Raw genomic sequence first — 22668 nt, forward strand, 5'->3', positions numbered from 1 at the left:
ATATGATTACCGCTTTATCGTTCTCTCTCTCTCTCGATTGGCAACATATTTCGTCAATTAGCGATATCTTCGCGGCGTTAAATAAATTATTGCGGGAGTCACGCGATCCGGGAGACGGTGCACGTTTTTTTTCTCGAACCGCGAGAGATCTATAATCGTAGATTACACAAGCTCGACCGGTGCTAATTTCTCGGAACGAAACGGAAGTACGTTAAATTATTTAATCGCGCAGAGATACAGGATCGATCCGTTGTTTATCCCCGCTTTTTATCTCGATCCTCTTCCAAGCCGAACGGTACATTCGACGTCGCGGCATTTAGCTACAGAAGTCAGTTTCTCCGAATGCAACGAGACAAAGCAACCGTGACTATAGTCCCCGTCGATCTCGAACGATCTGCGTGTGTCCTGTAACGCATACGAACGGGCCGCATATTGTTTCACGGTTATCGCGGGATCGATAAAAATCCCGGCGCATCCGGGTTCAGCTGTGTTCTCGCGAAAAGGAAAAAAAAGCGGCCCCGGCCACGGATGACCGAATAGAAAATAAAGAAGCGCATGCATGAAGTGAATCAGTGTCAGATACGCTACAACTGACGTGATGTTATTAGTAAGTACATACCGATGAGACAATGGCGCGCGTTAAATTATTCATGAGGTCATTGTTGCATCGCGGCGCGGATTCAACCGTCCGGCAGTTTCAGGTGTGATGAAACTGCTGGACGGGACGGTTGACTCTCTCTCTCTTCGCGGGTCCGATCGAAATTGCGAGCAACGGAGAATCATCCGGCTAATTGAATATTCCCCGTCTAGCGAAAAACGACCGGGGAGCCCGCGTTAATAATATACCGTTGCGGTTTCACACGGCGCGGAAGCGTCTCGTGAGAAAAAATGTTATAATCCAATTACTGCTGAACGAGCAAGAGGCAAGAAAATAATACATTTCTCGCTGCGTGCAGACTCTTCCTACCTTTCTCCCGCCTCCCCAGGCCCCCCTCTCCGCGCCGCCTTTATTTTCATTCCCTCAAGATGGTTGTTCCACCGACAAATCGATCTCATCCGGCCGCGATAAGAACGAAAGGGGCACACGATAGTGTCCCGACATCGAAGAATTCGCGTGACATTTCCCCGATAGAGTCGAACCTCCTTTTACCGATGTCCATTGAACTCGTTATCGTTTTACCGAACGTTCGTCAAACTCGGGGAACGAAGAAATTAACGGAAGTTTAATCGAGATTTTGTAATCGGTGCTCCTGAACGGAGGTTCCTCTTGACAAATTCACCGATACTTGGCAGCCACCGTTTATCCAAACCCTGTTGCAGCTATCGTTTGCGAGGTTATGTCAAGGTTATGTCAAATGACTATCTAATGTCTATGTGCTGTCCACAAATTCGTAATATTTTAACCTCTTAACGTGCACGCTCGAGTTAACTCGAGCTAACTGGCCAAACTGTGCACACTCGAGATAATTCGAGCGGCGTTGTACTTTATGTTGCTATAATTTTTCACACTCGAATGCAATCGAGAATTGAAAATAACAATGTGAAAGCATAAAAAAACAATCGTTTTATTGATATTTATCATTTACATGGGATTGTAAGCTATAAATAACAATTATTTATTCAAGTATACAATATATCCTTTTTCTACTTATCACTTACGACTTATCTCTTCCTTGTGAGCCGCTTTCCGACAGCGTATTCATATTCATATTCTGATTCGCTCATTTTTCAATATATATTTTACTAAAATATAATGTAAAATAAAATATAATAATAATTTATCAAAATCCAAAATTGCAATAAAAATTTTGATCATTTTTGTATTTTTATAATTTTCTTGCCAAGACAACGTTCTAAATTGTGTTTTTTTACATTAAAAAAAGATTGATCTTTTCTGACCGGCCTTTTTAAAAAAAACTGTGCATTAAGGGGTTAAAGAAACCTCGCCGACATAACCTAGTTTCTGACGAACGAGATGGTGTTAGGTCTCTGGGTTAGCGTCGCAAGTATTGCAACCGGGTTCACCAAGGTCTGCGCCTATAACTCGTATTATTTCGAAGGAACCTCGCGCGCTCCACTTTCCAACGCACAAAATGGGCTAACCACAAAGTTGTACACAAGACCGTGGTAAGATCCGGGAACAATGCTGCGGAATGACGACACACGGCTATTGCGAGGAGGATCCGCGTATCTCCGGATCTGTTCTTTCGAAAAACGCGAGCATGATCAAAAGAAGCGGCGTATCTCGGCGGTCCGGGGAGGGGTGGGGGGATGGAAGATAAGAAGCTCGTACAGCGCTCGGTCCTGGTCGCACGTTCTTGCCGGGCGCGTACGTGCCTGCGTGTTCGCGACCCAGAACAGGCTGGGTCGGCACAATCGTCCCTAATCCGGGGCGTAACGTGGAAATCGGTGCGAGACGTGAATTCGGAGGCGTGAATCAGCCGACGCCCGCAACTTCGTTACCTCCGAAGTCGTGGTTACGCGAGTCTAGTGGACAGGAACAAGCGAGCAGAGAGGAGGCCCGGCCGCCCGCGGTCGGCGGCGGGGCGGGAGAGGGGGGACGGTTACGTGGCCTAGTTTCGCCTCGCCACGGTGGACCACGATGCATCTTTGTTCCGATGCCCTGAAGCGGTTGGCCCGGCGTGTGCGTGCTGCTCGGGCTACACAATCCGCCCGCGGGGCTGTGTTCGTGGCGAAAGAATTGCGTCAGTCGGCGGCGCGGCGGCCGCGAGCAGAAGAAAAATCCGCGTGTACCGAACCGGTTGTAACCGACGAGTCAATCCGTCGAACGACGAAGAAAAAAAGAATATCCCCGAGATATCGCGCGCGCGCGAGATGGCATCGCATTACCTCACAGTCGCACGTAAGACCCGTTGTGCCACGGCGGACCTCTCGGCGAAAGGAGAAATTCCCGGCCGAAGGAGAGGACCCTGCCAGAGAAGTCGGTCGAAGATTATCGAAGATATGCCTGGCGAGATCTTTGACGGTTTCGTGACTGGATCCATTCGTAGACTGTTGTACGGTATTGCCAGTTCGACGCAATCCGCTCGTATTTTTTAGAGGGAGAAATCGTGTACGATATTTTCGTTGCCGGGTTTTTTACCAGTTTTCGAGATATCGAAGAAAGACACATTTTTGGGACAGTATAGTGGTTTTATTTGGATGTAGTGTAGGTGCTTGGGATCTTACGACGAAAAATTGGACTACGATTTTTGAAAAGGAGTATCTAAATCTTGTAGTATGCAACCAGGACTGAAAAAAATGAAATCAATGAATTTAAAGTTATGCTATATTGTTAATATTGGTTTGAGGGCAATGCTACGCAGCATCTCGAAAATTAAGCGGTTCTTTAACTATTTACTACTATGAGCAAATAATTTTCTTGCGCATGTTTTAAATACACTATGAATACAGGGTTATGTCAAGGTTATTCGAGATATGCTTGGGCTCCTACGACGAGAAATTGGACACCGCTTTTTGAAAAGGAGTATCTAAATCTTGTAGTATGCAACCAGGACTGAAAAAAATGAAATCAATGAATTTAAAGTTATGCTATATTGTTAATATTGGTTAGAGGGCAATGCCAGAGCAGCATCTCGAAAATGAAGCGGTTCTTTAACTATTGGGTTGGCAACTAAGTAATTGCCGATTTCAGTTATAGATGTCTCTCACTCCCATTATTATGATATTCGTAAAAGTTATATTATAAAATTATTATTATTATTATTATTATTATGTTATTTTTTATTATCCGTGAATGTTAGCAACTGGACAAATTGAATGCAGCGGTCAAGGAAAAGCGACCAGAATTGGTCGATCGTAAAGGTATCATTTTCCACCAGGACAATGCTAGGCCGCACACGTCTTTGTCCACTCGGCAAAAATTGATGGATATTGGTTGGGAATTTATGTTACACCCACCATATAGTCCTGATCTCGCGCCATCGGATTACCACTTATTTCGATCCCTAGACAACTCCCTTCGTGGTAAAACTTTTAACGACGACGACGCTGTAAAATCTCACTTAACTCAGTTTTTGGCCGAAAAGGATCAGACTTTCTACGAGCGTGGAATTTTCAAGTTGTCAGAGAGATGGCAAAAGGTCATCGATTAAACTTCGTTCCAAGTAAAAAAGATTTTTTATTTCATTGAACAAATCGGCAATTACTTAGTTGCCAACCCAATATTTACTACTATGAGCAAATAATTTTCTTGCGCATGTTTTAAATATGCTATGAACACGGGAACTGCAATATTATGCACAGATGAAAGTATTCGAGATAGCAGCATCATGGCTGCGGGTATATTTTTAGAGATCATATGCGGAAGAATTCTCGAGATACCTTGAGAATTACGGGAATTATGATGACCTCATAATCTAAGCAGCTGTTATAAACATTATTTATACGTCGGACGTGGAAAAGTTTTAATTAACGGCGAAGTAATACAGGGAATGTAATATCCTCGGGTCTCGTGTAAAGTACAGCGTAAGATATATTAGTAGAAAGTCAAACGTCGGATCCGTCGTTTATTCTGCTTGCACTATTTTTCTATAAAATTCGCGTACCATATAACTACGGTGTTTGTACCTTCTCGTACCAATTACGATCGTTTTAGCTGCAAAGTTAGCAACTCTCACGCAATTAAAAACGCACCGTACGCGCGTTTAAGTGCTGTTTTAGGAACCACTGGAAGCATTATGACGTCCCTAAAAGGACACGCCTTTTATCGCCCATGAAACACCCATTGTTCTTCTGCAACTTCAAGTTTACATGTCGCGACTTTTCAACACCAAAGTGTATGCCGGAGTGTGGCTGTATAATACGGTCGTCGAAAGATCTTACGAAGGAATTTCGGTGAATGATACCGCCGACTCTAATGAAACCGGAAACAACGAATGATAATCCAGAAATAGTTCAAATAAAAGTTGTACCGTATTTTTAACACGTTGAATGCCACGGGGGTCGCCGGTGACCGGCACTTAACTTGGCGGTGACGCCATGGGGGCCACCGGTGAGCGGTGCGCCCAAATCGATAAAAATATACATAATTTAAAACAAATGTCAATATCTAAAATTTTGTATTATTACCATCGTCGATTCAAACAGTGACCCCTGTCGCAATTAACATGTCAAACATGGTTATACACTGTAACTTATCTATTGCAGATAATATTTCAACATTATATGTATCACAGAAAAGAAAATTCATCGTGGCGCCACGGACAATTTCTGTAAAACCGACGTGGCATTCAACGTGTTAATTGCATAAATTCGTGCGAAGATTGTTTTCTTTTAAAAAGCGATATAACTTTTATTCGAACTATTCTTGGATAGTTTCTATCGTGTTTGCGATTTATGAATCCTCGCGTAGAAGAACCGCTTCGGGTAAAGGGGTTGGTTTCCCCCCCTTAAAATAAAAATAAAAAGGCACTAACGAAATACGGCCAAGTTCTTGGGGTAGATCTATTAACCCATTTGCATCCGCGGCTGGAATAATCCGTGCGCCAAAATGGCCGGTTTCTTATTTTACAATTCCGGAAACTTTAAAGGCTCTTTCATGGGGACCGTTCGAATAAATTACATTACCGGAGCAAGTTTTAGAGTAACGACTTCGCCAAATCTGAACGAATTCGATGTTCCCATCATTTATAACGCAATGCGCGCCAGTTATTGTAGCTCGGTAGGATTAATGTTAAACAGCGGCGCGTAAAGGCGAGACCACTCGACAGTCCCATTTCCGTGGCAAAAGGTCGCGAGCACGCGGTCCGCGGCTGTCGCGCTCGGATGTTTTTTCAAAACGCGTCCTCCGCACTTTCTCCTCTGCTCCAATTGTTTCGCGTACGAGCACGATCCGGTAAACACTGATCGAGTTATGCCCCGTTCGGTTCCCACGAAAATCCGCGCCGCGCGTCTTCTTGTCACGCCGATTAACACGGCCGTCAAAATGCCGCGGAGCGGCGGACGCGGAAATACCGGGCGGCTCTCGAGCGTGATGCTTTTTTTACGAATTGCTTCTGTTTTCTCCCCCCGCCATTTTTACTCTCTTTTACTTTTCGGCTCGCGCTTTGTTTCGAGCGGGACGATCAAAGCGAGCTATCGCTGCTTTGATGGAGGGCACGCGGGCAACGGTGACAATAGAATTACCCTCGGATGCGTTCTCCATCCCGCGCAAGACCGCGATGAGCAGGCAGATTCGGATCAGCGGCGACTCTCTCTTTGTCAAGCCCCCTTCGTCCCTGTTCCTCCATTTTTCTGGCATCCGTTCGCTCGGCTCTTTTCCTCTGCGAACGCGATCACGGTTCTCGCGAACCTCGGTTCATGTGTACCAGTCGCATCGTGACATGGTATAACGGCATTCTCTCGACCTCGTCATCCCGTTTCCCCCCACGGTTACGCACATTCCTGGCTTCTCCCAGCTCTTACCTTCCATCGGCTGTTTTCTCTTATCACTTTGTTCACCGTTCCCGTGCCTACTCGTTCTTCATACTTCTGTTCGCTCGACTCGGTTCTTCCATAGTTCGTATCGTCTCGGCGATTTACGTTCTGAGTACTGATCTCTGGATCGAGTAACATCGAGTACACGGATTCATTGAGTCTATAAAGCATGGAGTTCTTGGATTCTTTGAGTTTAGAGAGCCTCGAGTTCTTGGACTCTCGGATTTCTTGAGTCTAGAGAGTCTGGAGCACTTGGATTCTCGGATTTTTTGAGTTTAGAGAGCCTCGAGTTCTTTGACTCTCGGATTCCTTGAGTTTAGAGAGCCTGGAGCTCTTCGATTTTTACATTCCTTGAGTTCTCGGACTCTCGGATTCCTTGAGTCTAGAGAGCCAGGAGCTCTTCGATTCTTGAATTCTTTGAGTTTAAAGAGCCTTGAGTTCTTGGATTCTCGGATTCCTTGAGTCTAGAGAGTCTGGAGCTCTCCGATTCTTGGATTGCATGAGTTTAGAGAACCCCGAGTTCTTTGACTCTCGGATTCCTTGAGTTTAGAGAGCCTCGAGCTCTTCGATTCTTAGATTCCTTGAGTTTAGAGAGCCTTGAGTTCTTGGACTCTCGGATTACTTGAGTCTAGAGAGCCAGGAGCTCTTCGATTCTTGAATTCTTTGAGTTTAAAGAGCCTTGAGTTCTTGGATTCTCGGATTCCTTGAGTCTAGAGAGTCTGGAGCTCTTCGATTCTTGGATTCCTTGAGTTTAGAGAGCCTCAAGTTCTTGGACTCTCGGATTTCTTGAGTCTAGAGAGTCTGGAGCTCTCCGATTCTTGGATTGCATGAGTTTAGAGAACCCCGAGTTCTTTGACTCTCGGATTCCTTGAGTTTAGAGAGCCTGGAGCTCTTCGATTCTTAGATTCCTTGAGTTTAGAGAGCCTTGAGTTCTTGGACTCTCGGATTACTTGAGTATAGAGAGCCAGGAGCTCTTCGATTCTTGAATTCTTTGAGTTTAAAGAGCCTTGAGTTCTTGGATTCTCGGATTCCTTGAGTCTAGAGAGTCTGGAGCTCTTCGATTCTTGGATTCCTTGAGTTTAGAGAGCCTCAAGTTCTTGGACTCTCGGATTTCTTGAGTTTAGAGAACCTGGAGCTCCTCGATTTTTGCATTCCTTGAGTTTAGAGAGCCTCGAGTTCTTGGACTCTCGGATTCCTTGAGTTTAGTGAGCCTGGAGCTCTTTTATTCTTGGATTCTTTGAGTCTAGAATGGCCGAGGCTTTCGATTCTTGGATTTCTTGAGTTTAGAGAGCCTGGAGCTCTTTGATTCTTGGATTTCTTGAGTTTAGAGAGCCTTGAGTTCTCGGACTCTCGGAATCCTCGAGTTTAGAGAGCCTGGAGCTCTTCGATTCTTGGATTCCTTGAGTTTAGAGAGCCTTGAGTTCTCGAACTCTCAAATTCCTTGAGTTTAGAGAGAGAACTCTGAGAGCTAGAGAGCTCTGAGTTTGGTTCCTTGGACCAAAGGAAGCTTGTATCTATCAATTAATTGACTCCACAATGACTTGTTCTTAGCTTCCTTGAGTTCCTGAGTTCCTCGAGAGTGTAAAAAGCCTTAAATACTCGAATTCCTTAAATCTAAAGAGTCTAGTCTTCCTCGAATCATCGGAGATTTTAGTTCAGTTATACCAATTACGGAGATTTCAATGTCTTCGAGTACAGCATCCTGACTCTGAATAAATTCCACGAACTTTTGCAATATCTCAACTCCGTAAAGCACCTGGATTTCTCAATTCGAAGTAGTTTGTACAATCTCAAATTCGACCGCACCCATTTTTGCCAATCCGGGTTACTCTAATTACAATCCTTTAGCTTTAGATTGGTCCGATTGGAACCTTATGGGCCTGGATTAGTTCAATTTACATCAAGGGATCCTACTGATTGCTCTGAGCTAATTTGTCCTCCTCGGCGGAGCGTGGGCAAATTTGAATTTCTCGGTCCTTGGATGATTTAATTGTCTCCTAGTCGTTACGACTGCGAGTTCGTTAAAATCCGCCTTTTCGGCGAGCATGAATTCCTGCCTCGCTTTTAAAAACATTATTTTCAGACTCTCTCGACCGTAACATCGATATCGTGCTCGGTCAATTAATGTTCTTTAGTGATTCCGAACGAGCAATTCGTCCTTGGCTAACTCGTTCGCATACCTCGATGACGTTTTTTCCCTAATTTAATACGGATTAAAGATACGCGATTACGCAATCACCAGTGACTTCACTCGACGGGGAAACTCGACAAGTTTACGATTACTGACACGCAATCAAGGATACACCAATTGAGATAAGCGCACTGTGTAACTACACGAACCAACTGCTATTTCTAGTTCCGCCGGCGACTCGTTCCGACGCGGCCGTCCTTTCTTCTCTTTTTCTCTTCTATCAATGAAAAGCGAAATGTCCACGCGGGCAATTAATTCATCCGCGCCGGTAATCACGCATTACACCGTTCCGAGATAAATCCTTTCGGCGACCGTTATCGGTCGCCAATTAACATAACTGGTATTAATGCCAGCGCCGCGCCGCGTCGCGCACTGGTCCAGGATCGAGTGTCGCATGGTGAAATAAACGAAAAAAATTACCGAGCAACGCGCGGGACATACATTTCTTTGCCTATTACGAAACCCAGTTGTTCTTCGAATCGTAATCCTCGATTCAATTTTGATCCGTGCCTAGTGGCACGATCAATTCGATTCTGTGCCGATTCGGCAATAGTTGGCAGGGTTGGGATAAATCGATGAAGACAATAGTCGTGACCTATTGTTTTCCATCATCGGGGTAACTCGCCGAACCATTCCGCGACGAAACAACGTTGTTTCCACGGTTGGCTCCGGGTCTCCTTGTCGTAAAGCGATCGATTTTACAAATCTGGGTGAACGAAATTCAGTTACGGACATTTCCTCGTACATTCCTTCACGGTCAACCTTTCCAGAGCTACACTGCGAACGCAAACAGTAAAATACTTCTGCTTCCCGCAGAAGATTTTTCTTCAAAATAAATTCTACCGCAGCTTATATCGTTGTACGTACTTGTCGGCGAAACTGATTTAACAGATTAAGTGCCGAATTTCAACCGCAAAAATCCGCAGAATGTCAAAATAATTTCATTAGCGAAACTGAAACTAGGACGTCGTTAATATTAAATTTGACGTCGAATTTAATTTTAACATTTCGCTCTCTCTCTCTCTCTCTCTCTCTCTCTCTCTCTCTCTCTCGTGAGTGTTATTGTTTACTGACCGAATTTATTATTGAAACAGTTTAGAGCTCGGTTAATTCGTAACAACTTTATAATATATTTCACTCGCCTTTTCAGCATATTGCCACGTACAGATTACGTTTAACCCTTTCGCTACGGCAGCTCCATCCGCCGAAGTACCGTCACCGAACGGAAACTCGCTCCGGAAATATGCACAGTGCGCGTGGTTTCTGCATATATGTTGTTCCAAGTCTTAAATAATAACTGTGCTAAATAAAACAATCGTTGCTCTAATGTAACAAGTATATTTACATTTTTAATTTAAAAAGACTTACAAAATTATAGGTAACATAGTTATTTATATAATTACAAAGCCTAACGATTTAATATAATTAACAACGAGACAAAAATTATTCAAATATAATAATATGTAAAAACTAATAATATAATTCTGTGCGATACATTTGAAAGCGAGGATCTATACAAAGGCCAACATCGCAATCTTTGCACTCGTACCGCGAATCCGTTATTTTATCATTTTTGCTACAAATTACACATCTCCGTCTTCTTTCGATGCCGCATATATGCGGCGCCCGTACCCACAGGTCGTCGAGTGGATGCCGCATATACAAGGTGTCCCAAAAATGTCTCGGAAATGACGGGTTCCTCAGATCATCTGAAGCAACTTCTTCCTTTACAAAAATTTTCTCCGAGGCACCGTTAACGAGTTATTAACGAAAAACATTTAGTGTGAATCCGGCCCCCACAAAGGTGACGCGGATATGTTTCCTCGCCCATTCGGGCATACACAACATTAACGAAAAACAGTGACCAATAAGAATCGAGCACTGCTGACGCGATGCGGCCCAGCCAATCAGCGCACGAAGCCTAGTTCCGCTCCTTGGCTCGGTCGCCTCGCGTCAGCTGAGCTGGGATTCGACCGCCTCGACCGCTGGCGCCGTTGGCTCGGCCACCTCGACCGCTGACGCCGTTGGCTCGGCCGCCTCGACCGCTGGCGCCGTTGGCTCGGCTACCTCGACCACTGACGTCATTGGCTCGGCCGGCTCGACCGCTGGCGCCGTTGGCTCGGCCACCTCGTGCCAGCCGAGCATGCCTCTCATTGGTCACTGTTTTTCGTTAATAACTCGTTAATGGTGCCTCGGAGAAAATTTTTGTAAAGGAGAAAGTTGCTTCAGATGACCTGAGGAACCCGCCACTTTCGGATTGCGAGACATTTTCGGGACACCCTGTATGCGGCGCTCAGCGCGAATGGGTTGAAAAGATAAGTGAAAAATCGTGGAAAATTTCACTTACGCCGCTACGACCCTAACCCACTCAACCGTTGCCATTGTCGGGAACAGCGAATTGCCGGAGCCGACAATGAGTTTTGCACTAATAGTTACTCATTTCGCTGATCTACATTACGTTCATGAATAACGCCGCAATTACATGGCATGCGAGAACAATTGCAGTATATTTCCCAACTGTTCTAAATAGGTTGTCGCGTATGGGAATAGGGTTGAATTATATAATGTTACAGCAAGTCCTGGAAATAATAGGACGCGGGAACACCTCGGACCGCTGTAGGGTCGGTTAATTGCTCGCAGACGACCCCGCGGAAGTAAATTTACGACTGATCGACGACGTTTAACGTTCCCGCGGATCTCTGGCATCGCGGCGCGCCGCGTCCGTTACACGCTCGTCAACAATTTTTCGTTTCGACCGGATTTTTTCCGCCGCTTGTTAAGGGGTCGGCACGCGTTACGATTTATCGTAGGACGGGTTGTACAGCTCTGATACGACTGTTTGAACGATCATCGTAACGTGTGCGGGCTTGTTGTGTGACACGATCGTGTTTCACCGCAGTACGTCTCTGTCATAAAATCTGTTGTACCGCCGGTCTGGGTTAGGTCTGCAGCTTGGATTTACGGCGAAATGGAACGTGTATGGCCGCGAAACTACTTGTCATACCACAATATAGGGGCCTTTACAACTTTCACGAAAACGTCTACCCTCTTCTTTAATGCGAGAAATGATTTAGCGATTTCTTGGAATGCTTCCAAGATTCTGCACTCGGTGCTGTCTCTTTCGGCACACGTTCGATTAAAAAAAAAAGAGAAAAGGATCGTTTCGTTTCGCGAAAAAAAACGTGTTCGCTGAATAATTTGAAAATTGATCTTTTTTACGTGTAACTTCATTTTGTTCGAATCTGTAAGACAGAGAGTGAACAAATCGTCTGCCTGCGAATTCTTTTATTGTCCATCGAATGTCTAAATCTGTAACGAAACTGTGAATTTCAAAACTAAAGAATATCAATCAATTTCCGTCCTCGACGATCCACTTCGAAAATCTTAGTATACTGCTACTTAGGCTACTGATCTGTAGCCAACTCCGGACAAATTAGAAATAATAAAATTAAATTAAACGCTTTACTTGAAAATGCCGGCAGATATTTCCACGATGAACTAAACGCGACAATCATAACATTGCGAAATTCTGGCAGTGACACTGCTGATCAGGGTAAAACGCTGGCTAAATCTTGGCAGTACAGTAATGTCTCTCTAATTGACGCTCAGATTGTCCACAGAAATGGACAATTTGGGGAGAGGAGAATACGATTGTTCGAGCCTTGTAGCTCGTTTTTTATGTTTATCGATTGTTATCAACTATAAAAACGAGCCGCGAGTCTCGAATAATCGTGTCTTCTCTTCCCAAATTGTCCATTTTTGTGGACAATCTGAGCGTCAATTAGAGAGACATCACTGTATTTTCAAGATCCCCGGTGAAATAGCGTCATTCCGTGTTTTGTTTTTCACCACAAGAGACCGTTTAGCCAGCGAAATAAATATTTTCGTATCTCGGTTTCCATAAAACAGTGCACGAAGATAGTAATTTGCATAAAGCATCGCGTCCAGTTATTACTATAATAAATCTCGTCGTTCAGCCTGATAAATTACAGGATTTTTGCGAGTGTTGATTTCGTAGCGAAGTATTAAAATACATTACCATTTAAAAGAACTTTAAACGATTCAAGGATAGAACCACTATTTTCCATCGAACAAAAGACTCTGAGAGCCTGGCGACTGTACGGGCTGCAGAAAAGTGGTTAATTCTTTCGACTGCATTTGCACATATCTCAGCCCGCAAGAAAACACTTAGAATCGCAAGAAACACGTTCCATTACAAAAGTTAGACTGCAGTTAATCCCTTGGGTGCAGTTAATCCCTTAATTTAACTTTGAGGATAATGCGCGCGCGTTGCTCGATAACATTTATTACAAATTTAATTGTGTCCGAATACGCCATTTTATTTGATCGATTTCTCCATTTTTCGTTAAATGAAAAAATTACGCAGAAAATCATTTAATAACAGCATAAGAATAGGCAATTTTTAGACTAGATTTTTTAATTTCGCAGATCACTGAACGCTTTTTCCACCGGGAACCAATTAATCAAATTTGCAATTATTCTGCCATACCGAGAGGAAACTTAAAATTCTGTTTCTACGTGACAATATTAAACGAAATTATTCGTTTATGTTTTTAGAGACGACTACTTGTTGTACGATTGAAGTTGCTATTCCCATCGAACGATTCGTTGACAAGTTCTTTATCGAAAATTATAGATATAAAATTGTTAGGCAAAATAATATAAAATAAAATTTATAAATAATTTTATAGAAGAATTATAGAAGAATTTATAGAATATCTTTATAGAAGATTCTCAAAAATAACGAAATTTTCAGCGGCAGATAATCTGTCAGAGAAGTTAAGCTTCGTATTCGATCGGAAGCTCTCTGTTCTCTCTTTGCAAATGTTTTCATACCGAGAGGAAACTTAAAATTCTGTTTCTACGTGACAATATTAAACAAAATTATTCGTTTATGTTTTTAGAGAAGATTACTTGTTGTACGATTGAAGTTGCTATTTCCATCAAACGATTCGTTGACAAGTTCTTTATCGAAAATTATAGATATAAAATTATTAGGCAAAATAATATAAAATCAAATTTATAAATAATTTTATAGAAGAATTATAGAAGAATTTATAAAATATCTTTATAGAAGATTCTCAAAAATTACGAAATTTTCAGCGGCAGATAATCTGTCAGAGAAGTTAAGCTTCGTATTCGATCGGAAGCTCTCTGTTCCCCCTTTGCAAGTGATTTCGCGGTGTTGTAATTCGTCTTATGGAATGCGCGGTGCGTGCAAACGGCTTCGATTTTCGAACGAGAATCGTTGTTCAACGCTTCATTGCCACCGGGGAAAGAACGACTCGCCACAATGGAGCGTCGCGATCCGACGTAAGAACTCGTCGCGGAATGAATCGCGACGTGCAACGTGCACCACCGGGGCCCCTTTCGGCCGGAGTCGCATCCCGGCCGATGTTAATCGCGCGGGGAAATGGAAATGGACGGTAACCGAGGAATAATTTAAACGATTTATAAAAAGCTCGGCGGCCGCGTAACACGCGGACGCGTGAATGCAATATATTACGGCGGTGCAATTGCCGTTCCAGTTACGTCAAGAATGCTACTCGACCGCGTTATTCACGTATACGAACGCGGACTCATTTCGGAAACATTGACGAATACCTCCGGGAGGGGTGAAATAAGAGGATTGATTAAGATCGGCATGTGCACTTTCTACTTTTCCGAGGAAGGTCGGCTTGCTAGCTCTGCCTGCTCGATTATTTATTCACCCTTGAAGGATTAGAGTACTTCCCGGTGAGGCGATATTTATGCGGAAAAATAGCATTCTTTTTTTTCAGTCGCTCGCACGAAATATAAGTTAACGTCAAATATACCGTCGTGCCGGTCGAAATGACCGGTTCCGCGGTTTTTTGCAATTAATTAATTAGCTTTATCGGTTCCCTTTCGAGTTCTTCCGCAAACTATCTCTATAACTATAATTTAATTCTATTATGACTGCTTTTTTTTTTCATCTATGAATCTCACTGGTCAAAATGTCATAAAATTTGCAATTTATAGACATACAATGAATAATATATAATATAAAATATAGTATAATATTTCAGATTTAAAAGAATAATTCAAGAAATACATCTTTGGAATTCTACAGCCTTTGCATTTTTCTTCACTGCATTTAGTTACCCTGCCTCTCCGTTTCTTCATTTTAAAATTGTTGAAATTGTGAAAAGTCTGAAACACATTGTATTAAATTTAACAAAATGTCGAAATAAATTTAGTCTTGTAATTAATTGCAATGGCAACAGCTGTCAGACGTCTTTAGTGTTCGGTGGGTTTAGTGTTACATAAAAACCATCTTTCACCTCCATAATTACTTTTCTTTACCCTTAATAATTTACTAGATAAAGAAAACAATTTAATTAAACTTTAATAATGCAATAATACAATTTTAATATATATTAAATTATTATATATTAAAATAGTTAAATTATTACATATTATGATAATTAAATTATTACATATTCTGGTAATTAAATCATTACATATTTTGATAATTAAATTATTACATATATAATGATAATTAAATTATTATATATTATAATAATTAAATATATTAATAATAACATTACTATAAATAAACCAGTAGAACCTGTTCGTTTCACTATACGTTAGCATGCAAATCATTTTCAAACTCGTTCTCACCGATACAGTTTCTTTCGCATGCACTAGAAATGAAATCGAACCTCATCAAGCGTTTGAACGTAATTCTCAAATCCCACCGACGTCTAGTCGAGTTTTCGAGTACACGCCGACTCGTTTTCGTGGTTGAACGCGAGTCGAGCCCGCGGCCGCGTACGATAGTTGAAACAAATTCGGGGCAGCGACCGGTTCTAATTTCTTTCGCGAAACGCCGCGTTTGTCAGTGACACGCGCAGAAAGCGTGCCGAACGAAGCTCCAACGCGAACGGCAAGCCGCGGCAGCGTTGTCTCGCTATTGTTGCCGTAAGGAAACACGTTCGCCGAAAGAATGAATAATTGTCGGAATGTATTATTCATTAACGTTGAATAATGCACGGTAAATTCCTTTCTTCCTCATCGCCGCTAAGCGTCATTAAACGGGACCCCGCGTCGCCTTCGTCGCGAAATATCTTCATCTCCGGAGGTCGCATTTCGTTCGTATGCACGCCGCGTTCTCCGAGAAATCTGTTATCTCTGCACGCGTCCATCTCTCCTCGCGCAGACCAGAGATCATTGAAACGCATTCGCGAAGTCGCCGCTCGGGGTTCCGCGACTCCTTCGTTCCCCTAATTACCAGAGACTCAATGATCTCGTTTGCGGAGCGCCGCGAAATCGACGTCGCGCTGCAAATTTTTAGCCGCGACGCGTCCCGAAATCTGGAAACCGGAGACCTAGAACGACGCGACGGTTCTCTCCGAACGGTTCCGGGGTTCCACGACTCCTTCGTTCCCCTAATTACCAGAGACTCAATGATCTCGTTTGCGGAGCGCCGCGAAATCGACGTCGCGCTGCAAATTTTTAGCCGCGACGCGTCCCGAAATCTGGAAACCCGAGACCTAGAACGACGCGACGGTTCTCTCCGAACGGTTCCGGGGTTCCACGACTCCTTCGTTCCCCTAATTACCAGAGACTCAATGATCTCGTTTGCGGAGCGCCGCGAAATCGACGTCGCGCTGCAAAATTTTAGCCGCGACGCGTCCCGAAATCTGGAAACCCGAGACCTAGAACGACGCGACGGTTCTCTCCGAACGGTTCCGGGGTTCCGCGACTCCTTCGTTCCCCTAATTACCAGAGACTCAATGATCTCGTTTGCGGAGCGCCGCGAAATCGACGTCGCGCTGCAAATTTTTAGCCGCGACGCGTCCCGAAATCGGGAAACCCGAGACCTGGAACGACGCGACGGTTCCGGGATTCCACGACTCCTTCGTTCCCCTAATTACCAGAGACTCAATGATCTCGTTTGCGGAGCGCCGCGAAATCGACGTCGCGCTGCAAATTTTTAGCCGCGACGCGTCCCGAAACCGGGAAACCCGAGGACCCGTTCTCTCCGTTTTTCCCGGTCGTATCGCCGCCGTCGCCCTTTAGATCTTATTATCGAGGGCCCCCGCGACTTACGTGCGCCGCATTGTTCACAGTTGACAAAACGTGAAACGGCGAGAGGACGAAAAGAGTACGCTGCGACGCCGCTGCCTAGAAATCTGGACTCCTCCGTGCGGCACTCGAGGAGAATCCCGAAGCATCGCAGATACAAAATCTCGGGAGGTCCGACACAATAAGTTCCAGCGACGCCCGGTTGAGGAAGACCGGAGGTCGCGTAGGAGGCGGAGGAACACGAGGAAAAGAGGAAGAAGAAGAAGAAGAAGAAGAAGAGGAGCAGCAGGAAGACCGACGGCGGCGGCAGAGGAAGAGGAGGAGGAGGAGGAGGAAGCGGAGAGGATACATGTCGTGACACAATTTCCGGCGCGTACGTGTGCTGTTCGCTAGCCGCAGATTCTGCAGTTTATTACAAATCGAAGAAGGAAGAGAGGGCCGAACCGGTGCACCCTCCCCCCCATTTGCCGGCGCACCCCGGCCCCCTTTTCAGTCACGCCGAGCCAATACTCGTCCGCTGCGACACGGGCCGCCCGCTCGAATTAGCTCGCAAAAGGATCCCGATCCACTTCTACGCGCGCAAGAGTATATTTCGTTACGGTTAAACGCGGCTTAATTGGCCGCGACCATTACGCGTCCGCGGAGGGTGGGGCGCCGCGACACCGTATTCAAATTTTCATTCGATAAAGGAGAGACGCGCCCGAGCGCGCGAGGGTGGCCGGGGCTCTCCCCTTTTATCGCGAGCAGTTGAACGGCAGCCAGGGACCCGGGCTGGCGGGTAATTAAAAGGAAGAAAAAACGAAGGGAAACGGGATCGAGGAGAGAGCCAAGGAGCAGGATGTATCCCGGCATGACACAAAGGCGGCGACGTTAAGAATATTCATGAAAAAAACAGTGGAAAGCTTGCGCCCTAAAGGATCGCCTTTCTCATTCAAAACAGCAAGAAAGAAACGCCGGGGGAACGAGCTCTCCTCTCTTCTTCGCTGGTGTCGGCTCTTCATGCAAAATACGTTGTCTCCTCAGCCGAGCTAGAGCCGGGCCGAGGAACGCTGCGACACGTGCGCCAGCCACGACTAATTAACGATTAGACGACGCGGCTGGGAGGGGCCAGTTCTCTCTCTTTTCTCTCTTTCCGAGAGATCGCGAATTATTGCGTTCGAAGCCGGAAATCGACGGACGAGCGACTCGATTTTTGTTCTTCGCGCGGTGAACGGATCGTATCGCAACGATTGATAATCTGCGGTTCGGCCGAGCACGAAGCGGTCCCGATTCTCGAAAAGATCGGCCGGCGAGAGATCCGGTAAATCATCGAAGTTTTTTGCGTGTTTTCCGTGGGGAAGCACGGCGAAAGGGAACTCGGCCGCGGTAAATCGTGGACGGTGGCCGGGCGGAGCGCATAGCTAATAGGAAGCTGGGCTTAAATTTTGAGAAAGAGCAGGCGGCGCGCGCGCGCGCGCCCTCGCACATCCGTTACGTCACTTTGTCGGGAACACGGCGCATAGATTATGGTAATCGCCGGTGATCCGGCCTTGTCGAAGCTCAAAGTCGAGCGGAGAGTTCTCGCCGGAGCTCGTTAGAAAATTGAATTCGACTCCCGAGTTACATCGGCGCGTACCACGGTGTCCCGGTAATTGATCGTACCTCGGATAAACGCGCGTGGATCCGGGATCTCTATGACGATTTTACAAACCTGCCGGGAGGAGGAAAGTTCGTGCGCGGCGGAACAGCGAGTTCGCCGGCGGCGATCGTAATTGGAAAAAGATCGGATCGCTGTTACGAGTTGATCCGGAGTCGGTGAATCGTGTGCTTAGGGAGCGCGCACCACCACCCTGCGCCGTCGACGATTCGGACGGCAGCCGCGATCGCGGAATTTTTATTCGCAATTTCACGTGCCAGATACTCGAAAAAGTTTGCCCGCCTTTCGAGGAGTTGTCGCGCGATCGGGAATCCTCGACAGATCGAGCCGACGGCGAAGAGGCCGCCGCCGGGCTGCGGCAGGTGGGAGGCGTTCGTTTCAGTGAAAACAAGCTGTCGGGAGGAACGAGTCCTCTCTTTTTATCTTTCAAAACGGTGGAAAGCAAGTCACGAAAAACGGCGAACCACTACGGCGTCCACTATACGGGCTCGTACGCGTACAGCAACGGGGCGCCGAGCGTGTACAGCAGCTATCCGGCGAACGGCGGTTTCGTCCACCAACATCATCTCCATGAGGACTACCGGCCGATTTACTTTTACGTAGCCCAGCCCTACACTATCCCGTACACGTTCGCCAGAAGACCAAGGCCGTCCTCGCTGCTGAGGCCCGGCAAACCTCCTCGCAGCAGCAACTGCCGCGTCAAGTTCTCCAAGAGGCTCGGCAACGCCGACTTCTCGCAGAAGGTCAAGCAGGGCGAGTTCTCGAGGAGTCTCAGCCAGGTGCACTTCGTCGAGAGCCAGGGACAAGGTACGTGCGAGACTTGTTTCTTCGTATCCTTTTCCGCGTCACGACCACACCTCGGTTTTCACCCTGTGAGCCGTCGATCGGCCGTCGGCCAGATCTCTTTTTGGCTGCGGATCAAAATCAAACGACGTTAAATCATTGGGATAAGGACGATTCTCGACGATCTTTTTTGTAACGTTAAACATCGATGAAAGTTTTCGTCACTGTTCATGCGTGATGAAGATACAAGTTTTCTTTTTACGGAAAAATCACGCTTTTATTTTCTGAACCGCGTATCATCGTTATTTTTGCACTTCTTTTCTTTATAAAAATTTATACTATAAACGAGGCTTTAGAAGGTTCGTTCGACGCGCCATTTTATTATGAAAAAGACCACGTTTCAGTTTTTGTTCCGCGTCGAAGGAAGAACATGCACGCCGTCGATCGGATGGTCCGGGAAGAACAAGATTCGTCGTTTCGATAAACGTCGAGAAAATGAAACGACAAAAAACTACGTGCACCTTGAAACGTCGTAGAACACGCATGGAAAGTGACGAGAAGTTTCCTCGACGTTTCACGTTATCAAAAAATTGCGGAGAATCGTTCGAGCGGTTTTACGGCGAGGGTCGAAGCAAGTCCTCCGAGTTCGAGCGCGAACTAAAATCGAAGTAACGCGGAATTGGGCGCGAGGTATCACCCGCTAGCATTCGAAAGTGTCCGTGGAATTTTTAAAAGGTCGAATTTTTCGCCGATGGAAGTCGACGCGTCGGCCGGATCCGCGCGCCCGCGTCGGCGAAAACGAAATTGCGTCGGAACAATGGGGGCAATTGAGCGTCGGGGGTCGTTGATTTTTTAGATTAGACAGGGAAGAACGCGGTTTCGGAAAATGGAGAAGGAAAAATGATTGTCGAAATGTCGAGCGGCGGTTCGCTTTCGAGGCGCTTTCACGCCGGCGGATTTTTCTAGCAGACCGGATAATTGTTGCGAAAGCGGCATAGTTTCTGTGGCATAATTTAAATAGTTGCTGTCGTCAAGTAGACTACCGATGCCTACGCGCGGAGAGCGTCCTGTTCCCCCTGTACAGAAGCGTGCAGAACCGCGGCGCGGCGCGACGGCCGCCGCGGCGGGTTCGCTGGAAAGAGAAACCGCATCGGGAGAAAGGAACATTCTCCAAATATGAGGTGTCATTTCAAAGGCTTGCCGAAGAAAAACCTCGATCGTTTGGATAACGCGTCTGCATGCATCGATCGGGTCGCGTGTTTTAACGCGAAAAGAAACGGGATTCTTGGGAGATTTAACGAGCGCGCGGTTCGAGGCGAACAGGAGCACGTCCGACAACATTTCTCCACGTATCCTGGCCAATTCTGATACTATGTAACGACTATTGCTTCCTATTCGAGCTGGACAGAGTTGTACTTCGTGTTTTATGCAAACTTCGTTTGTCGATAATTATTATTTGCGTATAACAAATTTATTCGCGTATGCGGCTACAACTCTTTCTTTAAAAAAAAGAAGAAAATAAAAAAGATTTCATATAGCCGTCACACGAGTGTCCAGAAAGGATGGGACCACAATTATAGCATGTGTTACTGAAGTCAAAATAGATGAAAAAAAGATTTATATAAACTTATATTTGAAAATACTTTCGTAAACTATCGTAAATCCTATCGTAAACATAGGAGTCGGTCGCAAGCTTTTTACTTCTTTTAATAATTATAATAAGTTCGAATCGATACGTCCACGTTATCGGTTTCTTCTAATATTTCCGTTGTTTTAACCCTTTGCACTCGAGCGGCGACTCTGAGGCGCCATTAAAAATTGCTACACTATTATTCTAAATGATTGTAACAGTATCAGATTCGTTAATAATTATATATATATATATATATATATATAAACTGCTATACTATTAAAAAAATACTATTTAAAAACTGCTATACTATTATCCTAAATGATTGTAACAGTATCAGATTCGTTAATAATTATATATATATAAAATATTGCGCCTACTGGCAAGCAGAATAATTGCGATTATATATTATATATATATATATATATATATATATATATATATATATATATATATATAATTATTAACGAATCTGATACTGTTAAAATCATTTAGAATAATAGTGTAGCAATTTTTAGTGGCGCCTCAGAGTCGCCATAGTTTATATTTTAAAAACTGTGGAAATCGCAATTATTCTGCTTGCCAGTAGGCGCAATTTCATACGACTAAATCGTATTGAATCATATAAAATGGAAATACCGTAGATCGGAAAGCGTGTTTTGGATTCCGAATTAAAATAGCTTCGACTGCAAAGAGTTAAATTACGCCTACCGATTGTTGCCATAAATGCGTTAAATCCGCGGTCTAGCAATAACCGTAATGAGATTAGAGTGCCCGAAGGATAGGCACGAGTCTTGAAAATAATCAAGAAATAGTCCGTAGCGATTTGCATTGGCTGGTAGACGATCGAAACAGTTATGGTAATCATAGAGCGTACGGTGAAATTCAGGAAGAAAAGTCGAAGTATATCTAAGGGAGCGAAACGATGCATGGTTAAATTTCATTTTGCCAAAATATCCGGACGATTGATACGATTGTTAATGATTTTCTAAGTAAATAATAATGGCCACAATAACGTGACCATAATTATATAGTTTAGTAATTATAAAGTTTAGATTTAAAAAAATGTTGAAAGTGTAACTGTTGTGCGAGTTACAAAACTCAACTTCGTATGCATGAAATACATTTTGCCATATAAAATGAAAATACTGTAAGTCAGAAATATTATTTTGACATTTACAGATAAAATAGCGTCGAGCGCAAAGGGTTAGTTTAGAGATTGCAGAAATTACCGTTGGAACGTGCGATAGATGCATAAACTGTTCGTAGCGTGTTAATATTTGAAAACAATTTGGAATATATCGACAAATAAGCCGAAGCGTTTTAAGGGCTTGTTTATTATTCTTTAATCGACTCCGCAGAATTCTGCAGGATTCCGAGTTTCAAAGCCGGTATTTCGGAGTCCCTGCGGACTTGGGTGACGTGGTGTCCCGGGGGACCGAAGTCGAGATGGTCTCGGCGATTTAGAACCTGTAGGATTCCAATTAACATTAAGATTTCACGGATCCCGGAGTTCTAGAACTCCTTCTATATGCCGCGCAGTCCCAGAGGTCTCCCGTACTTCGCGGTCCCCAGAGTCCAGGAATTTCGTGGGCACCTGCTAGCAGCCCCAATCCTCGCGGAGGCCTAAGAGCTCGAAGTTTAGAGTGCGACTTCGGTGTCTCGAAGGATTCCGATTTTATTCCGTATTTTCCATTTCGACCGTTTCCAGAATTACGATCTTAGATCTTGAAAATCCGAAAGGACTTTGCGCGTTACAAACTTCGGGTTAACCGCAGCGCCGGCATGCCTGAACACTCCAACTACCTGCAGGTTACCTAATAGTTCATTAAACTTCAAATCCCGACGATCGAATTCAGTTCTTAATAAATTATTCAACAGCAGTTTCATTGCTGTACGAACAAGCCACCTTGACCAACA

At 44.7% G+C, this 22668-nt stretch overlaps 1 protein-coding gene and 1 long non-coding RNA gene across 3 annotated transcripts in view; both read left to right on the forward strand.

The window, feature by feature from the left end:
• Positions 1–22668, forward strand: part of LOC117228863 (uncharacterized) — a 53740-nt gene that overhangs the window by 273 nt on the left and 30799 nt on the right. The window contains exon 1 of one of the 2 annotated variants that reach the window (XM_076521101.1): positions 18384–19142. The exons of the other annotated variant lie outside the window; for it this stretch is intronic. The gene's annotated coding sequence lies outside the window, so the exon portion shown is untranslated. Of the gene's footprint in view, positions 1–18383; positions 19143–22668 lie in introns of those variants that run through there. 2 annotated transcript variants of the gene reach the window in all.
• Positions 2–17487, forward strand: LOC117228864 (uncharacterized). Its single transcript, XR_004492394.2, has 2 exons — positions 2–607; positions 16744–17487. It is a non-coding gene; the product is annotated as an uncharacterized LOC117228864 (long non-coding RNA).

Source organism: Megalopta genalis, chromosome 1, assembly GCF_051020955.1.
Source record: "Megalopta genalis isolate 19385.01 chromosome 1, iyMegGena1_principal, whole genome shotgun sequence".
NCBI lineage: Eukaryota > Metazoa > Arthropoda > Insecta > Hymenoptera > Halictidae > Megalopta > Megalopta genalis.